Raw genomic sequence first — 8086 nt, forward strand, 5'->3', positions numbered from 1 at the left:
TTGTTGTAGGCTATTAAATCCAGGATGGCCGTTTTAAGATGATTCTGCTTTCTTCCTCCCTTCAGTCTGGTTAAGCTACTCTACCCCCAGCTCATTATTTGTCTGATTTTTTTAAAAAAATGAGAATGGAACAACCTACTATTTGATACTACCTTCAAACATCAATTTAATGAGAGGGACTTATGCTGACGTAGTTTACGGGCTCAAGCAACTTGACACTAATTTTACAGCTAAGAAAAGATTTACTAACTGTACACACTGCTCTGCTTTTGTTGGCATGGGCACCACAATTCTTTTCTCCTAAAACCAACTCAAATCTTTAGTAAACATGCATTATTTGGCTAACACCTCGTAAAAGGATCTCAGTGGTATAGCATGAGCACTCTTCACTATTATGTAAACATTTATGCACCCAAAAGCTTGCTTTAAATTGTAAATGAACATATTTCAGCTGCAATGTTGCTTTCAGACCTAGCTGGTGATATAAGTCTGGTCATTTGTTTTTTGCACTTTGCCTGTTACTAACCAGTTAGAAATGTGCTGATTATTTGCACAAGCCTTTCACACCGTGAGCGCAGTTAAATTGCTGTTTTATTTTTCCTGTGTTTGATGAGTGTTAACAAGAGTGCCATTTGAGGAAACCCAAACCAAACACAGCTCTTTAATTGGGGTTGGGGGTGTTTGGGAAAAGCCACCCGGTGAGTAATTCCACTGTTCAATGTCTGAGAGTTCACCTACACCACCATAGGACTTATGGCAAGGTTAATTAAAGGAGGGAGGGAGATTGACACAAAATCAGTACCCTTTTCAAACAACACAAATAGCCTGAAATATGGTGGATCCAGTAATGGGGGAGCAGATTACTTGGTGGGGTTTCTAATGCCCAGCTCTCTCTTTTAAATGCCTGCCATTGCCAAACGGCTCTATGTTTGGATTAAGCACGTTTGCATTCTCTAACCCTCAAAGAACACACAATCCAGACAGAAATGATGTAGCGCTGTCATTGGGCATGTGACCTGTCTTTGCAGGCTATACCCAGGGGCTGCTGAAAGTCCCAGGTGACTCAGAGGGCTTTGTCTTCTTCCCCCTGCTTCTAAACAGTCAGTTATTCATTTTTAACGTTTCCTCACCCCTTGCAGTTTAATGACATTTCAGTAATGTGCTGATCTGCAAAGCTTTGGAGACAGAAATAATATGATCTCATATGGTTTTGTTGGTGTGAACCAGAACAAGTGTTGTAGCTTTATCTCACTCCATTGATAGGACTACACAACTGTACGTGCATTGCCTTAGATAATGCTGACCTCAGATCTAGCCTGGGATAATGGTAAATGCCCAGGTTTTAGCCATGGATTCGTCCCTAGCTAGCTCAGTGACTTTGGACACTCATTTAACCTCTGTGAGCCTTATCTGTGACATGACAGGGTGAGAAAGCATGATCGTTATTGTCCTCCCACAACTAAAATTCCTGTGTTGCTTAAATCTAGCTTCCTTTATTTATTTATTTTTATTTTTGCATCCATAAATAAACATAGGAGGGAGACCCCACAGTCAAATATATGGTGTTTAGTAGAGAAAGGTATGAGGCTTTTTGTTTCCTTCTGAACATTAAGCTCTGTAGTTTCCTTGTAACTGCAAATTCTGCAGTTAGTGTAGAATAGATACACTTCCTTCAGTGACTGTTCTTTGCAGCCATAAGGCCTATACTGTGATTGAGAAAAGCACGCGTCTTATGTCTTAGATCTAAAATAGTTTGTAATTGTGTTATTCCCAGTTTCTTTCAAATGCTTTCTGCTAGAGTGACCAGAGGTCAACCTACATCTTTCTTCCTGACAAGCTATTTATTCAGATATTTTATTTTACATATTAAATGTAATTTAGGTGAAAGAGTGAAAGTAATGTACACATCATTGTATACCTGGGAAAATAAAGATAGAAGGCTTCCCCCAACTGAAATTTTCTCTTCTCCAGATATTGATTCAAGTTATCACTCATGACAAAGTGGGATCATAAGCCTTGAGTACAAAAAGCCCATTTAAGAGCCATTATTAGCAGCTTTATTATAATGCCAAATATAGGATTGAGTCGATTATTTTGCTGTGCTGAACACAGCTTTCTGAATAAGAAACAGACGTGTCCCTGTAGCATTTCTCTTACCCACTCTATACCAAGGTATGTTCTACCTGCAGTTCCACAGTGCACATGAAACATTTTGAATTGCATATGTATTAGTTAGAAAAATACTGAAATTTAAATCTGGTGATATATATATAGTGGTTTTTAGTTAGTCCTGCATCCTAATAGTTTGTTCATTAAAAAATTCAGATGCTAGACCAAATTGAAGTATTAGCACTGTCTTCTTTTATCAGTTTTCCTATCTGCCACACATTCAGTGCTTCCTAGAAAAATACCAATTTAATTGCTCACTGTTGACTGTTTCCTTTGCCCACTCTGACCCTGTCCAGATAGACAACTGTGCTATCCTGATTTCACTATTCAACAAGGTGTCTAGGAATACTCCATCTAAAACAAACAAAAACCCCCACTTAGTTCAGACCCAATGTGTAGATCATTGATAAAGTCATTTCAGAGCTGAAAAGTGTATATAGCAGCTCGCTGTGGTCTTTTTCAGAGAGAAAGGTGTTTCTGGTCTGTATTATTATAGTCTTAGCTGTTCAGACAAGGACAGGCGTGGTCTAAATTTTTAAATCAAATTAACTCTCATGTTTATTATAATAAATGATCACCTAAATGCCTGACAGAATTCAAGTAACTTTTTCCTCCATTATGCTAAATAAATTTTTAAAAATTCAAACATTTTATATATACTTCAGTTATGCTTGAATTGAGACTTTCCTGCTATTTTCAATTAGCCAACACCATTTAGTTGGAAAAGATTCTGTATCATTTTTATGAGCAGATGGAATTTCCTTGCCCTGATCTGGATTTCAAAGGATGTCCAGCTATTTCAAAGGTCTTTAAGGTAAAAGTCACACAGCCTTGATTGATATATTTCCCTTCAATTATATAAACTCTAAACTCATTGTTCTCATCTGAGCTCTAGCACAATGACTTACACGTGGTAAGCATTCAGCAAGTGTTTGTGGACCTAAGTAATTACAGCATCTTGAATATTTACTAGTATTCTTTCTTTTCAAGTGGTAGAGATCATCCATGTATACAATTTACATGTGTAGGAAAATGTTCATTGCTACTTAGACAATGTTCTTTTTGTAAATTTACTTAAGTCTAGACAGAGATTAAGAAGTTAAAATGTTATTCGTATTGCAAAAACAAAGATTTCCCTAAGATCTGATTAGAATAATACACCAATCCGAGTTAAACCAGTATGCCAGGGCAAGGAGGGAAGATTATAAGGCAAAACAAAGAAATGAACCCCTGGCATTTAGAAAAGTCCTAGTCTTGAAAATGTCTGTCTGTTGTTATGCACATAGAGTGTGATTTTCTACAGAAACCTATGCAGGAACCTGTAGCTGCCACTTTTTCTGCTTTTAGACCTGTTGATGTGAGGACTTAGGATTTGAGTATCACTCATTTAAATATTTTAGTAGCAGAAAGAGAATAATTTAGTATCCGTTGTCATATAATATATTATTTTACCTTTCTTATTTCAATTTTATAAAAATAATAAGCTATTTTGGAAAAAAAAACACACCTGAATGTGTCATTCTTTCAAATGCAGTGTGACACCAAACCCAGACAAAGGGAATTAGGAAAGGCTGCCCTGCAGATCGATGTCACAACTGTGCTGCATCTTGCAGGATAAGTGAATTTAGCCTGGAGAAAGGAAGCAAGGTTCATTTCAGGCAGAGGGGAGAGCATATGTTGTTCTATAACTTTGAGTTTAAATCACACCATGTTAGAAATGCCTTTGCTGACTATAATACAAATGTTATTTATATTTTATAAAAACTTAATAATTTAGAAAAATTCTCTACCTCCTTCAAAAAAGTATGTACTTTTCTTTAAAAATGGAAATTTGGGACTTACAATAAAACAGCAATTAAATAGCTCCATTGGACCTCGTTACTTTTAGCTCCTGAAAATATTTAATCTTGTTTATTTGTTCATCTAGTCAATAAAATGTTATTGAATCTACATAGACTTCTCTCAGCACTAGGATAGCTACTGAGGATACAGGGGTGAAAACAAAACAAAACAAATGTGTTCTCATGCCATCAAGATGTTTATGGATCTTTAAGGCCATCTTCTCCTTAATCACCGTGAACAGTGAGTGGGTCTAGAAGGAAGTCTTTACGAAGTGGATACTCGTGTATTATGATTTGGGTTTTTAGTAGTTGCATAACAAATTACCACAAAACTGAAAAAAAAAATTATTATCTCGGTTTCATTGGGACAGAACTTTGGAGCAGCTTTGCTGGGCTGTTCTGGCTCAGGGTGTTTCAGGGAGTTGCAGTCAGCTGTCAGCTGGCCTGCAGTCTCCTGAAGATTCCACCAGGCTAGAGGATCTGCTTGTAAGTTCTCTCAGACTCCTGGCCGTTGGTGGGTGGACTCAGCTCCTTGTCACTGTGCTTCTCAGCACAGCTGCTGAAGTGACCTCGTGGCATGACACTGGTTTCTCCCAGAGCAAATGATCCAATAGGCTAAGTTGGAAGCTGTGACTCCTTTTATAACCTAGCCTCAGAATATACACATGATCCCATCTGTAATATCTTACTTACAAGCCTTCATTCAATATGGGAGGGACCACATTAGGGCATGAATACCGGTTGGTGAAAACCAGTGTGGGGAAGGGAGGTGGTGGGGTAGGGTGGGCAGTACCTTGGAGGTTGGCTACTGCAATTACTACTGAGCCTTTGTTCAGAAGATTTCCACATATCGGAATCTAGTTTGTGACATAGTCATTGTCCCAGATGCTCATTTAGTTCACCAATAGATTAAAGTTAACAACCCTTTTGCTTAGAAGAAAGAAGCTGATAAATTTAAAAAGCATATTTGCAGAGAGTATTGGGTTTTTGTTTCTTTGTTTGTTTTCAATTAAGTAATTGTCCTTTGCACTTTGAAATCATTATTCCCAGTCAGAGCCATGGCCTGGAGGTAGCCTTTGCTCTGTTCTCTGAAGCATAAAGGCCCCCAATAAAATGCTAAAGAGTTAAGTGAACCATGGTGTATTCTCCCCAAGCAGTAAAAATTATAACTTGCCCAGGAATGATTTCAGCTTCTTTATCTCTTTTATATACTGAAATTCTGAGTAAGATTTTATGTTTTTAAAATTTCTGTTGTAAAAAAAAACAAACAAACATGTTCAAAGTACTGATTTAATGCAAAATCTTACCAAATGCAAGAATTTTTTTACACAGCATTTCTTTATGATGGTCAGTAGATATTGAGACTACTTTACATGACAGGAGGCTCCCATCCTCATGGAAAACAGTAAATTCATACTCAGTAGAAAGCCAAAATCAGCTTCCTGAAACTTCGGTTCGTGAGTGTTCCCCTTTGCCTTCTGGAGCAGTGTAAAACAAGTTGGCCCCTGTTACAGATAACAACGCTTCACGTAGATAGCTGTCATGTCTTGCCCTTATAAACAAGTAATACATTAACTATAACTTGACATTCTAACTGTAAGCCATTATTATTTAAATCCCCTGAGGCCACCTTCTATTTACCTCCTTTCAAGGCTTCATCATTTCTTTAAAGATACTGTTTAATTAAAAAATTATCTTCTTCTTTCTTAGTCCAAATTAGTGAGCTTTCACTAAATGCAAAAGCAAATACTTAGGCTTCTCAGAGATTGTGAATTTAATTTAATGGCCCTCTAGAAATCTGAAGCTTAACTGCAGCAAATTCCTTTTCTGCCTTCACATCTATTTCCCCACAGAGGGACTTAAAACTCAGGTGGCATATCCTAACTGCTACCGCTGTCTATCTGGGTGACAGATAGTCCTTAGGTTTGCTTGCAGTCTGAGATGAGATTACCTGATCTCAAGAGTCCTGTTTTCCCTTTTGCCTAAAGCCTTCCTGGTTTTAATTAGGTGTGAGAAGAGGCCCAAAATTAACTCTTCAGGAACAGCATTTACTTTCCTCTCATTAAATGAACTCCAGCAATAATGATGTAACAACATCCTTCATTGCTGAAGCTGCCACATTTTAAAGGAACCCCTACTGTACCAGAGGTTCATAGATCTATTTCTCAGCCAAAGAGCTGCCAGGGAAGGACTTAAGATTGGTTGACAGTTTGCTCAGTATCATTATTCTTGGGGACTAACTACTTTTGAAAGATTGCCTTGTTGGTGGTAGCTGGTTTGTTGTCTTTTCTCTGATCTTGCTAAATGGTAACAATGCCTGTCTTGTGATATCAATATTTCCATCTGGCTCTTTGCTGCTTTGAACGGATGTCACGTGGAAATATTTTTCTCTTTCTCTGTGTTCCTCAACAATCAAGATGGTTAATTCAGGCTTTCTGGAGAGTTTTATCAGTGCCAATGGCTTGCCTTTCATTGCACACAATGGCAGCAATCACTACTTTTTTTCTAAAAAGCATTGTTTTATAAAGGTCTTCAAAATCATGTTGAAAAAGTAGATTATAGAATGCAAATAGTGTTTTGGAAATACTAAAACCAGTGGTTTGTGCAAGGTCAAGAACAAAGCAAACATGCCTCATCTCTACACATTTGTTACCTATTTACTTCCTCCTAGAATACTCAGGATGAGACAAAGCTAAAGGAACTGTACTCTTCAAGCAAGGAAAAAAGAGATGGCTTTGCCAAAGACAGAGCCAAGTGGAATCAACTCTCACCTCAGGTGTGAATGTTCTGGGTTTAAGAAGTAATTTAAAAGTCTTGTTAAAACAGGCTGTTCATTAAATGCTATTTTGGTAGGTGGAAAGTTAGGCTGTAATAACTTTGACAACTAATTTAAAACTCTGGAGATTAGTCATGATAGGGAGATGAAAACTAAATTCTGATTCTCACTGCTACTTTCATTGCATTTTCTAATTTAAAAGTCATTAAAGAAAAGGTATATTTCATCATAATTAGAATTTTTTGAGATAGCATAAACCATTCATTTCCAGGAAAATTAGAAAAATATCTCTGGATTTCTTTTGCTTGCAGCTAAACTTTGAACAGTTTGGGGGCTATTTTCATGCTGGAAGAAGTAGACTTCAAGAGGGTAATGTGGTCTTTTAGACTTTGCTTTACGTTGTATCTGAAGAAGGGTGTCTAAGGAAATCATAGGAATGAAATAATTTCACATGATTTTTCATACTTTAAAAATTAGCTAAGCTCAAAAATTTGTTTTAAATATAATGTTTTCCTACTCAAATGGCATTATGTGCTTCAAGATATTATGATCTTAATGAATCTACACACACTTTTAAAGAGCAAAAAGTCAATACTAAGTATTCTAAATTTAAAATATGATTATATTAACAATAAAAATGTTTTTATGATGTTTGAAGCAGTATATACTAGTAATTCTCAAAATGGCTCCATGTCATATTATTCAAGTTTTAGATGAAGATTATGAAATTGCTAAAATTATGCGTTATCTCTGCCTTACAGATGACTATACTAAAACAGAAACTTAACAGTGGTAATGGGTCTAGATTATAGTCAATTTATGACTCATTTTGTGTACCTACCATTTTCCTCTCAGAATCATCTGGCATTCTATAGCACATTACTATGAGAAAGGCTAAAACTCGCTGGCTGCAGTCTCTGTAATTATATTTCCATTTATTATGTACTAATAAATCATAGTAAGGCTGGTACATAAATAGTATGAATTTATTAAACAAATCAGAATGATTTTTAGAGTCTAAGGGGATGCTATTAATAATTATGCTGGGACCTTAGGTGGCCATCCTAATATGAGTAGGATTTGGAAAGCTGTGACCCAAAAAATGTTTGTGTATTTATTTTTCCAGTTATGTTTGTTTGCTTTTGCCATAAGAGTAAGAATTCTTTCCTTTTTTATTTTATTTATTTATTTTTTCTTTATTGATTAAGGTATTACATATGTGTCCTTACCCCACCCCCCTTACCACCCTCCCCATCCCCCACTCATGCCCTCACCCCCTGGTGTCTGAGTCCCTGTGTTT

This window comes from Myotis davidii, unplaced genomic scaffold, assembly GCF_000327345.1.
Source record: "Myotis davidii unplaced genomic scaffold, ASM32734v1 scaffold159, whole genome shotgun sequence".
Lineage (NCBI taxonomy): Eukaryota > Metazoa > Chordata > Mammalia > Chiroptera > Vespertilionidae > Myotis > Myotis davidii.